Source organism: Protopterus annectens, chromosome 6.part0 (assembly GCF_019279795.1).
Source record: "Protopterus annectens isolate FY-2018-M chromosome 6.part0, PAN1.0, whole genome shotgun sequence".
NCBI classification, from domain to species: Eukaryota; Metazoa; Chordata; order Ceratodontiformes; family Protopteridae; genus Protopterus; species Protopterus annectens.
In genome coordinates, this window is record NC_056737.1 from 726,893,924 (window position 1) to 726,914,344 (window position 20,421).

Consider the following 20,421-nt stretch of genomic DNA (forward strand, 5'->3'; position numbering starts at 1 on the left):
TGCTGCTCAATGCCAGAGGTCTCACCCTCAAGCTGCACACACTCAACGCCCTTCTCAGTATGTAGCACATTGATGTCTGTGCTGTGCCTGAAACCTGGTTCACAGCTTCGGACAGCACCCCGGCACTATCGGGTGTTACCTCATATCATGCGTTCCGGCACCAAAATCCGGATAACACCAAGAAAGGAGGGTGGGTGTCCATATTCATCAAGGACACCCTCACCTCAAGGTTGGTGGCAACACACAATGCATCGGAGACCATCCAGGTGCCAGTAACCGTAGGCAAGACTGCTCTGCAGTTTGTAGCATGTTACATGCCACCCTCTCAAACTCAGGTACCTCACACAGCTGTCCTGAAAACACTGGAGGGGATAAATGTATCTCCAAACACCATCATACTGGGTGATTCCAACTATCCAAATATAGACTGGGATCACTAATCAAGCCCCAACACTCTAACCCAAAGGTTCCAAGAGTTCATACACTCAAATGCCATGGAACAACTGGTCACCATCCCCACAAGTGGAGACAACATACTAGAACTCATCATTACGAACATGGGGTCACACTGTTCAACACCAGAAGTATACCCATCATTGGTGAGATCAGATCATGAACTAATCTCAGTGGGAGTCCACATCCCACCCACACTCCAAATAGAAAAACAAACAGTGAAGACCTTCTCAAATGCCGGCTTCACATTTCTAAGGACTGGTGTGGTCTCTTTCAAGGCCCCCAAGCCAGCGGACACCATTACCCAAGCCGCTGTATCACTTACAAATGCCTTCTACCAGCACCTCCAGGACTGCATGGATCAAGCAATCCCAAACAAAACAAAGACTCTTTGTACCACAGGCAAGCATCCAGTCTGGTGGACCCCAGCCATAAACAAGCTCTACAACAAAAGGAAGGAGCTACTACAAGATAGAGCGACATCCGTAGAAGGGAAGACACCCCTGCTCATTATGAGAAAATACTGGGTTCCCCCATACAATCATCCAAGGCAAGTTTTGAGAGTAAACCCGCTCAGGACTCAAGGGACAATCATGAGGCCTTTTTTACCTATGTTTGACACCTGGGAGGGAACTCCCAGATATGCTCAGAATTAGTTCGGAATGATGTAAATATCACTGAACCTACAGACATTGCCAACATACTGGCTGACAGGTTCAGTGCGGATTTCTCCCCCCCCCAACTGGAGGGGTATCTACACCAGAGGATTGTAGCCCCCCCAAACATCTCCAATGCTGGGGTGAGAACTGCTCTATCCAAGGCGGAAAACACTTTATCCATGGGACCAGATGGTGTCCCCAGTTGTGTGCTCCATGAACTCAATGAGGAATTACACCCGCAGTTAGGGCAGCTGTTTAATCTTAGCCTCACCTCAGGATATGTGCCCAAGGAGTGGCATACGGCAATGGTGGACCCACTTCACAAAGGAGGTGCATCCACCAACCCCAGAAACTACCATCCCATCAGCTTGACAAGCCTAGTCTGCTAAGCTATGGAGAGGATCATAATGGGAATGATAAATGAAGACATAGGGGACTTGCAGACATTGGATCCAATCCAGTTTGGCTTTGTCAAGGGCAGATCATGCCTTTTAAACTTGGTTGACTTTTTCATGACAGTCACCCAGGCCATTGACGTGGGCAAGGCAGTCCGCACAGCCTACCTTGACCTGGCAAAGGCTTTCGACACAATACCCCACTCAGGTATCATTGAAAACATCACCAGCTTAAATGTGAACCCATACATCACAGGATGGGTTGCAAACTGGCTAAGTGACAGAACACACAGGGTCAAAGTTGCTGGTGCCATGTCACACTCCAGAGCTGTCACAAGTGGTGTCCCACAGGGCTCAGTCCTGGGCCCACTTTTGTTCAGCATCTACTCTTCAGAAGTACAAGCAAACACAGGAGGATTATGGCTGACAAAGTTTGAAGATGACTGCAAACTGGGAACCATAGTTGGAAACCCATCTGACACAGACATCCTTCAGAAGGGTCTCATAGACACAGATAACTGGTGCCAGAGCCATGGCCTTACGTTAAACGCTAAACAATGCATAGTCATACCCTTCGGGAACAACAGGGTTACCCCTAGTTCCCATCTAGGTGGCAATCCTCTAAGCACAGAAGAGGTTATCAGGGACCTGGGCACCCAGGTTGACAGTAATATTTCGTTTGACACTCACGTTGCCAGAGTAGGCCTGGGGCTGTTCCTGCTATTAGGACAGAGGTGTGACCTGGTAGTGTCAGGGTGCTGATGTGGGCTTTGACCCTGTTTTCTGTTACAGCACTGATATCTACATTCTCTATACTGTGTGCGTTTACACTGCACACATTTATGCTTCTGGCATTGGGTAGCATTACATCTAGGTTACTATCCCTTGTGGTACCTATGAGGTAGGTTTGTGTTTTTTGTGGTTTATGATTGGTGAGGGTGGATGTTAGTCGGGTCCTCAGGTGTGCATATGGTACATGGTATTACATTACTTAACACATGGCATTCATGCCTCAGGTGGTGCTGCAGGGCTGCCTCTGTCGGATGCACATACTACACTCCCTGTACATGTTTGGAAGCAGGTTGTGTCATGTTAGGCATCCCTGTTACTATATGAGTGAGTCAGAGCAGGTATCAGTCCCAGTGTTCCTACTGACCAAGTGTATGTGCTATGCGTTGCCTCTTTGCCAAGGTCAGGGCATACTGGGCACGCCTCCTTCTGCCTACTGGGACAAGGTCAGGTTGTTCCTCCTCTGAGTCACCCTCTGCCTGTGGTGGCCTTGGCAATGGTGGGGGGATGTTAGGCCCAGCCCTGTGCTGGTCCTGCTGCAGCTGTTTCCGCAGGATCATATTATGTAGCATAGCACATATCATGACCATTTGGGTACATATAGTTGGTGTGTACTGCAAGGCTCCACCAGATGTGTCCAGACACCGGAACCGTGACTTGAGCAGCCCAAACACATGCTCTATGACATTACGTGTTTGTGCGTGTGCCTCATTATGGCGTTCCTGTTCAGGTGTGTGTGCATTTCTGATGGGTGTCATCAGCCACGGCTCAAGTGCATAACCTGCATCCCCCACTAGGTGTCCATGTGGGAAGTCCCCACTGGCAAATGATTGGTACAGCTGCGTCAGATGCCAGATGTGGGAATTGTGGTAGCTCCCAGGGCAGCCAGCACACACATTCATTATTATGCCCTGGGCATCACACACGACCTGGCAGTTGATGGAGGGGTATCCCTTGCGGTTAATGTAGACTCTACCCCACTCACCAGCTGGTGCTTTGATGCATACGTGCGTGCAGTCTATTGCACCCCAGCACCTCAGGGTATCCCGCTATTTGCTGGAAGAGACGCATATTGCTGGCCACAACCTCACGGTCATTAGGGACATATATATGATCACCGACATGTGCTGACATGGCATCCAGGAACTGGTGCAGTACCCTGGAGACTGATGCCTGTGATATCCCCATCATATCACCAGTTGGTCTCTGGAAGGTACCTGTTGCTAGTATTCTTAGGCCAACACATACCTTGGTTTCCACTGGGATGGGTTCCCCTCTGTTGGTTCTGTGTGTGAGATGTGGCCTGCACAGCTCAACAATCTGCTGCAGAAGGTCTCTGTCCACTCTGTAGCGCTCTACTATCTCCAGCTCATGTAACCCATGGTAGGTGACCCTGGGCCTGTATACTCTTCTCCTTCTCCTCACTCTGGGTTGTCTGTCAGCATCTGCATTGTCACCACCCTCAGCAATTCACCTTTGCCTGATTATAACAGCTATGGCAGCCCCTAGCATTTCTGCTCTGAGTTCAGCTTTTTCAGTTTTCAATTCTGATAGCTTACTTTCTTGCAGTATCTCTTGTGAGAAACACCCTGCACTGCTCTTTGCAGTGTTTTAAGTGCTGGGTTGGGCTTCTAGTCTGCCTGCATAATTGCCTGCTTCCAATTGTTTCCACCAATTAACTCCAGCAGTATCCTCTGGCAGTTTCCATGTATTTTGGTTGTTTCCTGTTTCCTCTCTGTTTCCTGAAGGGGAACAATGTGCACACCAGCTTAAACACGCTCACAGTCACTTAAACGCGCGCACACATCCCTACACGGTGTTACACGCGCGCACACATCCTTACACGGTGTGAACTAGGCTGATTCATGTTAAAACGCGCGCACACTGCCTTACACATGTGCACGCCCGCGCAAACCATTGTAAACGGTTTGCAACACGCTCCCATATGTTGAGCCTGCCTTACACGCGCGCACACACGCGCATGCACGTATTTCAAGAAGCTTTGAGTGTAGGGATAGCGTAAACCTTCAATTTCTTGACTTTCCTAGTGTTCTGTTGGGACACACCTCCCTCCCTGAAGTCTGTCTGTCATCTTTCACCTTACATTGCCCTCCAATCTGGTACATTTGTATCTATCCCCCCCCCCCGTGATGTCACCTACCTCTTACTCTGTTCCTCCCCCTTCTCTAACTCTTACACTACTCAGAAAGTGCTCATTACCTATGTGGCAGTGTGATTCAGTATTGTAACCCTCATAGGATTGCCTAGTAATGACTAGTTACATGTCTTACACGGAGCTTCCCCCCCTTGACAACCACTAAACGGAGGCCATATTTTTTTGGTCTGCAAGTCCCTCCATTGACATTCCATGTAATACATAAATCCCACAATTGTGGGCTTATAAGCTTCGGTTTTTAGTTTTAGGTAGTGCACCCCGTTTGTGCGGGTGTGCGCTGCAGTTAAACCTCAAAATCCTGTGAAAAAAAAAAAAGTTATATAACATATTTTTGCAACAGTTTTTCATGCCAATGGCCACATATTTGGCCATTGGCATGCTTAATGAAACAAATGCACCCTTTATTTGGAGCTGACATAGCTCCGTTTTTAATTTTGCAGAAATGTACTCAGTTGTCAGCTGAGTACATTTCTGCAGCTAACACGTCCGTTACACGGACTGGTTTCTGCTTCGTGGATCGCTCAGATACCTCATTTGCATATCTTTGAGCTGCAAATGAGGTATTGAGCATTTCCACGCCCAGTCCGTGTAAGAGACGTGTTAGCTGTCTCTTACACGGAGATTTGGGCTGTTCCTGAATCGGGAGGCTTACACGGAGGCTTACACTACTCTTGAACTCCATGTAAGCCTTCCTGAATCTGGCCCAGTTTGTTCTTGTTCTTTTTCATGTACATACTGCTGTGCGTTTGTTGCTGTTACTTTGCCTGGGTTATGACTAAAAATGGTCCAGTATTTAGGACCAGTTCATTTACTCAGAAGTAAATAAAAAATGTTAATGTATTTAAATTATGCTTATATATATTCTGAGCAATAGTTTGCACAGCTGGTTTTATTTGCTTGTTATGTATGCTTTTACTGTGAAGTCCCTAGAACTAGCCACACCAATAAAATCAATTTGAAATTATGTGTACAGTAATACAAAGCTCTCCAGCTGTTGCTGTCAAGATCAGTAACACAAAGCAGAGTAACAGATGTGACTCTCAGAATCAGGAATACATTTAAATGTTGTACAGTTCACTTAAAGTGATAGCATGAGAAGCTTTGAGGTAATATAAATTTTGTAAAAGATTACTGGCTGACATTGCTCAATTACTGCAACAACTTAAACTCAAGTCACACACTTTACCAGTTGGGAACAGAGTGAATTTGGAGACTACTGAGACATGCACACACACCTTGTATTACTATTATTATTATTATTATTACTATTATTATTATTATTATTCCTATTATTATATTATATCATATTACAGTTTATTTTTATTTTGCTTTTGTTTAATGTGTTTGACTGGATCTAGTCAAAAAAAATTTTCAGCGGAGGCCAGGGGAGAAAAGCTCCACCATTTTACAAGCATTTCTAAACAGGAATTCAGTAATATATATGAATAGATATTAAGTAACATACATTAACAATTACACATTAATGTGTTAATTAGACTACATTCATATGAAATAAAGGCAACTATTACAGTAGCAAAGATATTTGTGCTTTAGTAGATATTGAGCATTTGATGAGATGTATTAGTGTGTCAGAAAGATACTAGATCATGTGATTACTGGTTAGAAATTCAAAGAAATGGGAATGAATGAAAGAATTAGCCAGGACAGAAAATGTTAATACTGTAGGTAAAAGATGGGGTATAAAGCAGATTAATGGGTAATTATATATATGGCTATGATCAGGTTTATATTAGAAGTATAGAGGTGAGGTTGAGCAGTGTCACAAAACTATATATATATATATATATATATATATATATATATATATATATATATATATATATATATTACTGGGAGATATAAAAACTATGCAGGTATTGCTGAAGATCGGCTGTGGGACATTGGATTCTGAATGAAAAGGAATTATTTGAGATTATGGCAAGCTAAAGATAACAGTATAATTTATTCTGGAGATGTAAGGGAGCAGAGCCATTGATTTGGTAGGTGAAGTTTTAGTTGAGTTTTGAAGGCGTCTGAATTCTGATTGAATTTCAGTGGTAGTGGGATATGGTTTCAAACTTTAGATACACCGTTTAAATACAGAGTCCTCTGCAGTATTAATTAGATGGTTTGGTTAGAGCTTTTAGTGAACTTTCTCTAGAGTGTAAAATTCTGTTGTGATGAGTAGTGTTTTATTAAGTTGTTAAGGAATAAGCAGTTCTTTTGGCTTATGGAGAAGTTTGTGTAATGTAATTAGATGAGTAAGACCTAGTCTAGCCTAGGTGATGTAGTAGTTCTAACTAGTTTTTATTCTGTGAGGGCTAGGCATTGGTCTGTTCTGTTGTTATAATTTACTGCAAATTTGGCTATTTTATTATAACATTCCTGAAGTTTTGGAAAGTTGTGAAACTTGAAGGTTAGTGAAGACTGAGGCAGCATATATTGTTGTTGTTATTATTATTCACGTCAGACAACCGCCAGCACTGGTTGATTGACGTGCTCAGAGTCATACAATAGCCAAACCGAGTCTGAGGGATTCAACCCATAAGACTACTGGATGCACCTAGTTACTATTTCAATTCTGAGTCAGATAATTGGCACAAATGTTACAGTAAGGTACAGAATCTGTGAGCGTCAGACACACGGAGATTGCGTGATTCAGTTTCAGATTAAAAAGATCACGGAGGTAAGAAGTTAATTGATGCTTGTCTTTTTATCTGTTAATCTAAAAAACATAGCTCTCAAAATTCCGAAGTGTGAAATACCACATGTCATAATATGGAACAAATAGGCAAAATGTGGACCACCTGCGATCAACTTGCTTCAAACAGGAATTTCAAACGATGTTTAACATGTGTTACTTTTTTAAAAGGGTTAAATTGATTAAATGTTATTAGCACGGATATTACTTTAAAAAAAAAAGTTATTAAAACTATATGTGTGACAGACTCTTTCGATATGAAACCCGGATTTTTTAAGGCTAAAAATATGGAAATGAAGTACACTTGCCAGAGTATGCCTGAAACCCTCGTTTTGGGTTGATCAGCCGCATGCCTAAGAGAAATGCACAATAACAACTCAGACGTGTTGCCTAAATAATCTTTAAATAGTACCAATGTGATAATTCTGTAGTGAAGTAGTTGAAATGAAAACATCCAGGCGTTTCATAACAGTTTTTTTTTTATTATTATTTTCTGCGTCAGTACTTCACATCTGTCCTTCAGTTTCAGGAACGTCCCTGATTTTTGGCTCTAACTTTTGTCCTTCGCCCTAAAAAAAAAAATCACGGATTCATCTAGAAAGTGGTTTACTTTTAGTATTTTCAACAAATAAAGGTAATCCTTAAATTTACAGACTTATTTTACTTCGTAAACTGTAGATTCGTTCGAGTTATTTTGTTCTTTCATCAACTTTTTCAGTCAGTAGTGCCTAGCTTTTAAAGAGCCCTTAGTACGTTTGTCCCCGATTATTTCTGTGTTTATTCTGGCTGGAGGTAAGAGCTTGATCGCTGTTGTGAACATGTAATAGTTCCCTTATGGGAAAAAAAAATCACATAATGTAATTAAGTTAGTCCTGTTCTGTTACACACCAGTACATGTTTTTTAATGCATACACAGATGACGTCAGAAAATGTGAACTATGTCATGGATAAACATAGGATGCAATGTTTCATTAGCTAGACAGGAATAGTAACAATGTGCAGCTAATCATTTAACAGTATCAGATTACCCCGCAACAAACATTAATAATGCATAGGGTGGGAATTATAAAATACTTTAAAAAAACAAAAAAAAAAACAATACTTTACAATTCATAAATCAGATTATTTTATCACGTCCTATTACACAAGAACGGGAGGGGCGGACTTGGAGTAAGGAACTTTGAACTTAAGCACTTCCTGTTCCTTCATCTTTCTGTTTCCATCCAAGTACCAACTTTGGCTTAAAGGCTGGTAAGTAGGTTATTTCTGTTTACACTTTAATTGCCCGGTCTGGCGATGTATAGGTAAATATGTGTACATGTTTTAAGTATTGTAAACAATAATAATTCATAACTGTTGTTATCCCTTCCAAAACCAATTAAGTGGTGGTTGGGGGACGGAAGACTGACAGTGTGAGCGAGGCGCCAAGTTTGGGCCCCTTTCTTCTTGTAGGTTGTAGTATGCTAAAAGTTAATACCGAAAGTGAACTGTTGTGACATGTTAGTTGTAGAGCTTCTTTGCTTTAGCCCTAGATATTGCCTAACTGAATTAACAAAAATCAGTGCTAAGTACAACATAACAAATCAGTTTTCTGACGAGACCGCGTTATTTTAGTCACGGTATTCTATTTCACTGTCTTTGCTGATTCTTTGTTTTTCGACACAATTTCGTTTGCTGTTTCAAACATACACTAATTACAACGTACTACTGCCGTGGGGTGTGTGAAGTTCCTTGTCCTGAGAGCTGTTCTCACCTTACTATACCGTTGTAAAACTACCTGTTCGGTTGTGTAGTCCGTGAGAGTTATGTAGCTCTGGGTTACTGTTTACCTATAGAAGTTGGAGTGGGGATGGACTGCCTGCAGTATATTAAAGGCTGTTCTCTTATGGGCTGTTATGTTTCCTGTTGTGTCAAGCGGCGAACAGCGTGCCAGATTTTGCCACTGTTAACATGAGAGTACACACGAAAGATTGTGTTTAAAGTGTGTGTGATATATATATATCTTGATTATATTATATCTTGATTTTGCCGAGAAAGTCAAAGTCCGTTTACAGGGATTAATTACAGTGATACAATATAGTAAGGCAAATGAGCGTGTCTGCGATTTGAATACCACTGCATGTAAATCTGAGTACGCTTGAATTTGCAATGTTGTTCAAAGCTTGTATGAAGAGGCATGTTTAAAAGAGTTTAAAGTAGAAGATATAAAAAAATATGAGAAAGCAGATGGCTAAAAGAAGAGAGCAAAGTGTGTTGAATGGAAATAAGTTGGATATAAATTGGGTAAGTTCTGAGATGAAAATTATTGACCTAATATATGTAGGGATGTTCCACGTTTTGGCTACACAGCTAGAATACATACCAAGTCCAGTTGATCTTTGAGGCTTATAAATAAGATAAAATTTGTCAGAAGATTGCAGGTTGTGGTGTGGAACATTTTGATCAACATGTCCATTGTTGTAAGAAAGGCCTTCTATATTGCACAGCTTGTAAACAAAAGGATTGTGCCTAGATCTCGGGATGTCATTGTCTCCCTTTACTCAGCATTCATTTGGCCAGTCATTGAATATAATGCCTCATTTGGCATGTATCTGTCCAGACACAGGCAGCAATTGGAACGTGCACAGAGATAGCTTAGTGAAAGGATACAAGGCCTAACCAATATGTTCTGCATCAACTGACTCAAAGCCATGTCTTGCTGTGAATCCTACAGATCGCTCAGAGGTGACCTGTGTCTGGCATACAAGCCATCCTCTGACCCATTACTGGTGGAATTACTGCACATCAGCAAGTTGTTGGTATCAAAAATAGTTTGGGTAAGGATCTAAACCTCTTCTGCAGCATCAAAAGAATTGTTTTGGAGAGACTGGTATTTCCACAGAGGATACTGCTGCTCTGGAACAGACTCCCAGTCCACATAAAACAAAGTTTATTCCTCTCCATATTCAAGTGCAACCTGGAGCTATATGGATGGGAAATGGAGAATTTACCTCAGGACTGCCTCCCATGCTACTAATAGACAGAGGCCGCTCCTAAATGCATTACTGCATGAGTCCCCCTCCCCACATTATCTACAGTATGATCCTATTTGTTCTCTTTAGGGGTGTTATGGGTAAGGTCAATGTACAACCACATGGGATAGGTTATTTTTAAGACAAAAATGGTAATTGGCTAGACTTGAATTTCCCAGAAGGGCAGTTATCCTTGTATTTACCTATGAAACTGTGATAGTGCTGAAACAGAGAAGTGATAGCTGGGGAAATTATCTGTAATTCTTCTCTTCTTTGCATTCATAACAACTGCATACAAGTTAGATGGAAAAAATTCAAACCATTTTATAGTTTTAGTACAGAGCAGTGCTGAGATCTGTGAGGATGACAAGCTGCGAACTTTGCTACTTAGTGCTCAAGTTTAGCTTTGAGACAACTGAAGATTTGCCATACATGGAGAACCATAGAGTAGGTAAGGTAGGAAATTGTGGCTGAAAGAATTACTTTAGTGGAGATTAGGAATTTCCTACCATGTACAACATTTCTAGATTTCAGTGAATCTCTTATGATGTTAATATCAAGTCTGGTTTGTATATTATTGTCTATTGTAAATGCCAATTAGTTACCTGAGTGGGACAACTTCAGTTACAGTATATGATGAAATTGTAGCGTTTTTTGTCAAGGGTGTGTTTAGTAGGAAAAAAGTAGATTCTCTTGTTTTTTCTGGAATTAAGTAGGATTGATTTGCTAGTATGCTGTATGGAGTCACAGGCATCTTGTGGTGTTTATAATTGAGTGGATTGTCACAGGAGCAGATTAGAGTGGAATAATCTGCATATTTTATAAGAGTTTCTTGTTTAAAGGATGTATGAAGATTGTTAATAAAGATGTTGGAAAGGAGTGTTCCAAGGATTGAACCTTGTAGTACTCCATTGCTCACAGGTAGTTTTTATCTGAGCTAACTGGTTAACCTCCTGTCCTTTTCTCCAGCCTAATGTCTCAACCTGTGTGAACTTGGGTTCTTTTCCTTACCCTAACTCCTGTTGCTTCATTGGAAGTCTTGGACTTCTAGAGCTTCCAGAACTGTGTCAACTGGTCGATGTGTGCCAACTCCTGTGGCATGTAAATGCACTACTTGGTGGGTGTTTTTCCTTGGCATTGTACGTGCCTTGCTAACATACGAGCATTTTTTCCTTGGCATTGTACATGCCGTGCGTGAGTGTGCGTGTGTGAGAAGCAAATAAGAAGTATACTAAAAGGTCGTATGGTCAGGGCGGCCAGAATGACCTCTGATAGATATGACTTATCTGAGAATGAATGAATGAATTTGAGTTTTTCAGGGACATAGGTTACCCAGAAGACTTGATAGTTGAAACAGCGTTGGAAATTTACTAACGAGTGGGGTATAAAGATAAAAAAAGATGCAGAAAATAATTATGGGAGAGCACTGGTAGTTCAGTATAATAGTTTTTCTAGGGAAGTTAAAAGGATTGTAGAGTCAAATTGGAAGATGCTTAGACATAACCAAGAAATTGTAGATAGGATGGGTACTTCACCCCATTTTGTTTACAAGACGGGGGTGAATTTGAAGAAAATGTTTGAGAGGAACAAAAAGGTAGTTATAAAAGAATTAGGGGCAGGGACCAAGAAATGTGGTAGGTGTTCTTACTGTAGGTATATCATTGATCAAGAACAAATTTATTTTGGAGAACAACATGAATAGTATAATAACCTTTGGGAAAGGTAACTGCCAGACTTAGGGGCATTGTTTATTTAGCCATCTGTAGGGACTGCCCCAGTTTTTATGTAGCAAATCTGAAAGGGCATTTTAGGTAAGAGAATATATGAACATACATACTTACAATATAAGAAAGGAAAAATATGAATAATGCACTTTATAGGCACCTACGTGTTGAAACGACACACAGGGTTTAGAATTCTTGAACAAGTGGTAGCTGACCCTAGGGAAGGAGACTGGGGAAAATTGGTTGTGTTGCAGGGAGACACATTGGCAAATTAAATTGAATGCAACCAATTACCCAGGGCTCAGCGATCACATTTCAATTAAGCCATATTTAATTAAAAAACAAAAAGATTATAGTCACTCTTATATAGTGGTACTTTGTTATTGGAATTTGGAAATTTATTAATTGCCTTGGGTTATCACATATGTTTATACAATTTTGGACAAGTTTTAATAACATATTTTGTTAGGATGTTTTATGACTATGTACATATTTATATATTTTTATGTTTTTATACATTTGTCATGTCCTATGCATTCACAATTTTGTGAAGTTACACCTAGAGTAATTTATGTGGGTAGAAATGGAATATGTCTCTAAGAGAATTTTGGCGCCTTTTTTAAGGGAGTTTTTAAGAGTATTTATACTGATTGTTTAGTTGAAAAAGCCCAGCACTATGGCAGGGTGAAAGCGCTTGTATTCACTGTAGAATAAATTATTTACAGCTTTTCGTTGTGTCCAGACCATTTTTCTATTTTTTGAAGTTACCAGTTTTATGGTCCGTTTCCACGTTTTGGTTTTCATTGTTTTGTATGTTTGGTGAGATGCATTACAGAAAGGGGAATTATGCTCCCTGATAGGTCTGACAGGTGTTGAATAAAGTCGCACTATGACTTCTGTGGACCTGGATGCCATGCCCTTACTTGTGAGCAACAGAATTATTTCCTTACTACCTTGGCCACACGTTGGTCAAAGGCCAGACTGCTGTACACATCCCCAGATCCCTGTAGTAGGTAAACTCTTAGGGTTGCCTATCAGTGGAGTAATTAGCTCGGGTGGCAGTTTTCCAGATAAACTACAACTCATTTCTTGGCATGGAGCTTAGTCTGTGACTTTAGCACTAGTCATTTGTGTTTAGATTCTCTTGTAAGATGTATGTGCTGTGTGGGGAGTCTGATAGCTCCCAATTTGCAATTGTCTGTGAAATTGGTCAGCCACAAGCCCTTGATGATGACCTTCATCTCCAAGAAGTAGATGCCAAATAGGAGAGTCCCATCAGAGCCCTGACGTACCTGCTGGTGTCTTAGTGGAGGTGGTATCACCAATCCTGATCTCCTGGGTCCTGCCTGAGAGCCAGCTGGCAATGCAGAAATTTATATAGGTGTTTATGCCCAGTTTGGTGAGTTTAACTGTACCCGAGATTGTTTGAATAGAATGTTAGCCAGGTCCAAGTAGGCTGTATGTATTTTTTCCCTTGTCCATTCCCTTGGTAACCTTCTCAAAAGTCCAGCTTTAATAGGCATGAACTTCCTTTGACAAAGCCAAACTGGGTTTGGTCCAGTATCTGAAGGTTGTGTATGTCTTTGTTGATCATTTTCTATAGAAATTTGTTCTGTGGCTTTGCATTTTAGACTAGGCAGACTAATAGGTCTGTAGTTTCTGGGGCCAGTTGATGGGCCACCCTTGTGAAGTGGGACAATCCTTAGTCTTCATTCTCATGGTAAAAAAGCCTGTTTTGGGGGTAGAGTTAGTGACTCGGGCCTGATAGGTCATATTTCCAGCTATTTAGGAGTCCTCCCGGGATATTGTAGGGGCCCACTGAGGCTGTTTTTGGCATTGGTGAGCCACCTCCAGGACCTGTTTCCTGTAAATAGTTGGGCGTTATGCTAGTAGGTATTTCATGGCGGGAGGTAGTGGGGGAGGAGGGTAAAGTCTGAGCTGAATTTGTCACCCAGTAAATTCCCTATGTCGCTTTGCTCAATGAAGGTGGCACCATTGACCACTAGTTTGGCACACAATTGTGTGCTGCCTGTGAACTTTCAAATATAGTTGTAAAAAGCTTGAGGCTATCTTGACTTGTATTTGGGCTTGTTGGACTTCCTCTTAATTTCCTGTTTATAGAGAGCTACTATCATAGGAGTTGCTCTTCTAATTTTAGTTATGAAAATAAATATATATATATATATAATGTATGTATGTAATATATATATATATATATATATATATATATATATATATATATATATATATATATATATATATATATATATATATATATATATATATATATATATATATCAATAAAACTCCTGTTAAGGTCAGGATTCCAGCAGTATGTTTTGCTTGTAGTTTATTTGGGCTTGCGTCTAGTAGGCACAGCAGGCTCTGTACAGCCATTTGCATAGTTGTACAGGGTCTTTGTGAACAAATACCCATAGGTTATTGTGAACTGTGTGGTGGGGAGAGGCATTGAATTTTGAAAAACTATAGCTCACTAGGGTATAGTTTGCTTTGGAATTGTCTTTGTTACAGGGTTTACTGGGGTTAACAAGTTGATTTTTATTTTGAAGGAGACTGTTTTGTGGTCTGATGTAACACTTGGGATTGGGGGCGTGTGGTGCTCTCCCATATTTGAGTACCAGGTCCAGTCTGGTATGTTTGAACCTCTGGATGGGTGTGCACACTATTTAGTCAAGGGTATTTTAGTCCTGGAATCATTAGAATGTATCCTACTCGCAGAGACATGATTCCCAGTCTATAGAGGGGCAGTTAGTCTCCTATGAATAGAGTATTTGGTTTAATGGTGAGGGTCTCAAGTAGGTCTAGGGACAAGCTACGGGATTTGGAAACAAGAGTGTGACCTACAGCTTGCTAAGATATGATTTGAACTGCTGCCTGTGGAGATAAGCACATGGATAAATTTCAGGGCATCCTGTTTAACCAACGTAGTTAAGCTTGTTGCTAATGTAGATTGAGACTACTCCACCTTTGTGTCTGTGCAGCTGATGTTACAAATGTGTGGAAGGCACTGAAGCCTTGCACTCTTAAGGTTTAAACCATGCCTCTGCAAAGGTACAAATATCTATATCCTCCAGAGTGAGGAGAGCTTGTTAGGGTGTGAAGTTGCTTCTTTAGGCTCCTAGCTATAGTAGTAACACCTTTAGGATCAGATTTTTGTCGTTTTCATTTGTTCTTCAACTAATGGGTCTCTGAACTAACCTCTGATCCGGCTCAGCTGCTTTCACTAGATTCATGTGTCCAACTCTTGAACTTCTTCCCTTACCCATAATGCTCCACCAACCTAATGTACCTCAGATCTTGTTTGCCTCTGTAATGCTCAGACATGGATCTCCCTCTCTCTAGAACTATTGGGTGATTTTTCAATGTTGTATGATTGTAAGGTACTCCTTTTAAGTTGCATAAAGATTTATTTAACCAACTCTTAATTTCTGACTAGCTGTTTGGAGTACTGTACATCAGGCAATTTTTTATTGCCTTTTTATCGTTTAGGGTACTCTATGAATTTGTACTTTCTTTCCTACCCTCTAGTGGGCATTTCATTTGTGCCACTGTTTGGTACTGTGTCTCCTGTACTTACATTTTTGTTTGGGGGGGGGGGTCATCTGTTTTAGTTAAATTTGAAAACTCTTCCTCTCCAGCATTGCCATAAAACTGACTGTGTTTTAAATAAATGCACTTCTTGTGGGCATGATTCCCAGTTCTGATGCCCACAAGGAATGTATATACTGTTTGGGCACTGCCCATTTAGATACAGATTGCGCCATGTGTGCTGGTTTCTATTCCAGAGCTCTTGGCAACCAGAGAAGTAAGCTATTCTTAAAAGGTTTACTTCCCTCTTCTTCCTCCCCTTCCTCTTCTCTAGCTATTGGGGCTCAAAGCCCCTCCCAGAGGTCCAAACAAAGAGAGGCCTGAATTAGCCCCAAAGGATAAGTATGCTAAGAAGCGCTCACCGGACTGTTCTGTCGCATCTGCTCTGTCCTCCAAGCCTCCTGTGAAAATTTTGAAAGTCTGATCTGATGCCATCTGATCCTACTGCAAGAAAGCCTAGGTTTCCTTGGAACTGATCATCTCTTCTCTGCTCCACTCACCCCTTCTCCAGGAAACTCAGAGGAGACCCACTCCAAACCACCATCTACCAACTCCTCTCTGAGCTCCTCCAGGAGCTTGTCTGAAGCTGAGGTGAATAGGATGATTAAGTTCCTCAGAGCACAGATTTAGATGGGGATAATCCCATCTCGGTCTCCCATCGGACCCAGGACCCTGCTGTCCACTGCACCTATAATTGTATCTCCTCTGATCTGTTCCCATGGTATTGGATCCCTCAGATCCAAGACCCTTGATATCTTTGTTGGATCCGAAGACTGGTTGTTCTTCAATTCTGACTATGTTCCCGAGTCTAGCTCCGATGCTTTCAGAGCAGGAGGGCTTTAGGAGTGAAAGTATTGGTGCTGACTCCAAAGTTATTGGAGCCATCCCTGTCCCTAGGTGCTTTGGTGCTGGCCAACTCTGGTATGGCTTCCTTTTCAAGGCAGGGATCTGTGGGAGTTCAGAGCACAGGGAGTGTTTAGCTCCAGTGCTGATGGCTTCTGTTTCTCCTAGATCCTCTACCTTTTGAGGTATTGGAGAGGGCCTTCTCTCTGCCCAGAGAAAGGACATCCTTGCCTCCATTCCACTGTCTGGTATGAGTTTTGAGCCTCTCATCTCTGTTCTGTCAGGATAGCCTGCTCAAACAAGCCTATCATCAGTTCTTCATATTCTTCTGTCACTTTCAATACCTAAGCGGGCCATCATATTGACGAGGTCCCTAGGAAGAGAACATGTAAATGGAGACTCCCCTCGGGGCATCTCTCACTGAGGACACTGACTTTGAGGTGGAAGGGTCCCTCATATCTCCAGCTATGGATGTTTCCTTTGGAAACTTACTGAACTTCAGCAGAAAAGTGTATGGTCTTCTATCTACCTTCCTAGGAGTGCAAGTCTTCGTGGAGGCCTTCGGGTCTTGCAGAGCTATGTCCTGGGTCCCCCCACCCCCATTCTAATGAGGTAATAGGTCTTGTCTCCAGCTGTTTATATGGAAGGAGCTGGATACTGTGGACCCAATTCCCAAGCAAATGGATACATTTCTTTGCCTCCCTGTAGATGCCACAGTTGTGGCAGAAGCCACCAAGAAAGAGCTCGCAGAGCTGATTTGCCCATCCCATTAACAGGCAGTCTGGGGCTTTGAACAGATTTGGAAAAAGCTTTCCACAACTGGCTACCCTTCAGACTGTATCGAATGTATCCATGGGATTGATTTCCCATGCAGCAGAGGGTACCTCAAGGGGGACAGTTTCTGGGAAAGCAGTCTGGAGATGTTGCAGAGCCCTTCATGTTTTCGTTCAGCAGTGCTCCTTTTGATGGATCTTCTCTGTTCGGCACACAGGTGAAGGAAAGGAAATCCTTCCCAAAAATGAGCAAGAAAGAAAGACCTTGTTTGCCATTAAGATCCCTTTCTCTACTCCTCTGAGAACCTTTTCACAGAGTCAGCAAGGAAGTAGGAAAATATAGCTTTTTAGGTCCCAAAGTCCTTTCCAAGATTCTCAAGGAGATGCTCATCCCAGAGGTAGAGGAGGGAACTCTAATGGAAGATGCTGTCCTAACAGAGGTGATCCTCAAAACCAAGGTTTCTGAGATTCCTTCTCTGATAAACCCTGTTAGTGCTTCTGAAAGGTTGCCCAGATGTTTTTCTCTGGAGGCAGGTGGTTGGGGGGGGGGGGGGGGCAAAACCTGGGTGCGCCCATCTAAACAGATTCTTGGGTGCTGAGGATTATATCCAGAGGTTATTTCCAACCATCTCCTCCAATAAAAACAAGGAAGATCCTCAGTGTTCCTCCCAGTCAGAGGGAGGTGGCAGCTTTGGTAATAAGAAAGCTGTTAAGAGTCCTTGCTGAAATCCCCCCCCCCCCCCTGACCAGATAGAAGCTGAAATTTATTCAAAATGTGTTTTGGTGCTGTAAAAAAGACTGGGGACTTGAGACCCATTCTGGATCTTGGCAAATTAAACCAGTATGCAAGTTCCAGATGGTCATGGTTCAGTCCATTTATCCTCTGTTGTGAAAGAACAGTTGGATGTGCTTGATTTATATCTTAAGGATGCATATTATTGCATCAAAATGAACAGGGGCTGCAGAAGATATCTGCACTTCCGGCCAGGAGGCAGTCCTTAACCAGTTCAGAAAGCTGTTGTTTCATCTCGCTACAACTCTCTGGGTGTTAACCAAATGCATGGCAGTGGTAGCAGCTCACCTGAGACTGATAGGATTCTGTGTGTCTTTGTATCTAGACTGTTGTCTGCTGACTGCTCCAAGCAGGCATCTACTCCTAAAAGCAAGGGACTACTTACTCCAGTTATGCCACCATCTGGGCAATACAGTCAACTACAAGTCTCGGCTCACTCCTACACAGACATTGGAGTTCATAGGTGCTCATTTGGACATGGTAAATCAGATAGCGTCTCCAACAAGAATACAAAAACCCTCAGATCTCAAGTAAAGGAAGTGATCTTTCATTGCTCTTCTCCAGCACAACTAGTCTTGAGACCTTAAGGTCCATGGCAGCAGTGATCACTCTGGCCTGATATATGCATATTCTACTGTGGCCCCTGTCTGTTTAATGGTCTAGTCAACAGCTGTTGCATACTACAAACTCTTTGAAAGGCACATTTTACTTAGGCCCCTGGTTGAGGATACTACTCCTTCATGGGACTTGACTGTCTTACCTCAAAGTTGGACTTGGAAGTCCAGTTGAACCTTCTGCCAAATCAGGCTTAATTTTTTTTTTGTCCTGAAAGACCTATTTCTAGTTGCCATTATGTTAGCTAGATGAGTATTTCTTCCAAGCCTCCATACCCGATCTTTCGAAGGATAGGGTGTCTTTGTGCTGTAACCCATCCTGTTTACCTAAGGTGACTTCAGAGTCTTAATATTTCGTGTCATTAACCCCTTTAAACCCCTCTTGCACTCCTGCTCCTCGGTCCTTCCCTTCGCTACCCTTCTGAGTGTGCCATCCACCAGTCAAGTAACCTGTGGTGGTTCCCCACCTGCATATATACCCATCCAGTGATTTTTCTCCTGATGGGTTTCTTCAGCTGATAAACCTGACAGCGTAGGTGCTAACATATTATAACTGCCCTACTAACTGTAGTATAGACTACCCTGTCATACTAATGTAAAAGGAGTTACAGGACTGCACACTTGCAAGACAACCTATTGCCCGATAGTGTAACTTCCCAATTCCACCGTTTTCGAATCCAGGTGCCTCTCACAGTAATTTACTATACTGCTAGGTTGCAGCAGATATCGTACTGCTCTCTGCTGATACCAGTTGAGTGGTGTAAGCCATTCCTGCTGTCTGCCAACTATCTGGCCCACCTTCTGTTTTCCTGGACCGGTTCCCAAGTGGTGACTTAAAGTAAACATTCAGTGCATCCCCATACACCTGTTAAGCCATGCCATTACCTCTTTACTCTCAAAAGCTTAACATAACTCCTCTTTAATTCTGTTGTAATATACCTAAACTCCTGGTGCAGTTTAAGGTAAAATTCACTTGCCTTAGACTACCGCTGCATGCATGACTTTTTTTTTTTTTTTTTTTTTTTTTTTTCCTTTGACACTACTTCTACATTCCTTGTCCAGCCCAGCTCTTCACCCTCGCTGTGCTTGGGCTCACTCTGCTTCCCTGCCCCCATTTCCCACCTGCCCCCACTACCTCTAGATTTATTCCAGCCCCAGATCACTGGACCCTCTAAACCACACCCACTACCCAATCAGATATCTGACCTTTCTCAAAACTATATCACAACTGCAATGACAAAACCTCTACCAGTGTAACTCCTCATTTTGGTCCACCCCTACTCCTAAAACAGTATCGCCATACTGCTCCTCCCCAGTCGACCCACACCCTCTTCAAGTACAATAGCCTCCTTCCCCTACTTAATACCATTGCCACTATGTCTCGCTCTCCCCACTCTCCTCTCAGTTATACACTCTTGCTACTAGTTTCCCTACTTGCCTGTTTCCATAGCCTCCATCAGCACCTCTTATTACTTTACAATTACTCATTGCATCAATTTCAAATACCCTACCTTATACAAGCATATTCCCAGCAGTCAACAGCCAATCCTTCATCCATCTTACCCCTCCTATATGTCTATGTCTATATATCTCTCATCCAAAAAACAACCAGGTTTCTATTTCCACTGCCTAATAATCCACTACCTCAAAACTATCATCTCCATAACAACCCAGTTACTAGTAGGAGGTGATATTCACCCCAACCCCAGACCAGCAACCCCCACAAATAACACATGAAATTTCCATCTAAACACAAATCCACTGGCTCTTATTTATACTAAACCTGAGCATCCACAGTATTATGAAAGAATTTCGTTGCACCATCTTCCATCTAAACACAAATCCACTGGCTCTATACTAAACCTGAGCATCTGCAGTATT

At 42.1% G+C, this 20,421-nt stretch overlaps 1 protein-coding gene across 2 annotated transcripts in view; it reads left to right on the forward strand.

Moving 5' to 3' along the window:
* The first annotated feature begins 7,041 nt into the window (after positions 1–7,041).
* Positions 7,042–20,421, forward strand: part of LOC122804502 (collagen alpha-1(I) chain-like) — a 481,965-nt gene continuing 468,585 nt past the window's right edge. Inside the window, exon 1 of one of the 2 annotated variants that reach the window (XM_044074415.1) lies at positions 7,042–7,158. The gene's annotated coding sequence lies outside the window, so the exon portion shown is untranslated. Of the gene's footprint in view, positions 7,159–8,338; positions 8,425–20,421 lie in introns of those variants that run through there. The other variant, XM_044074414.1, reaches the window with a different exon arrangement.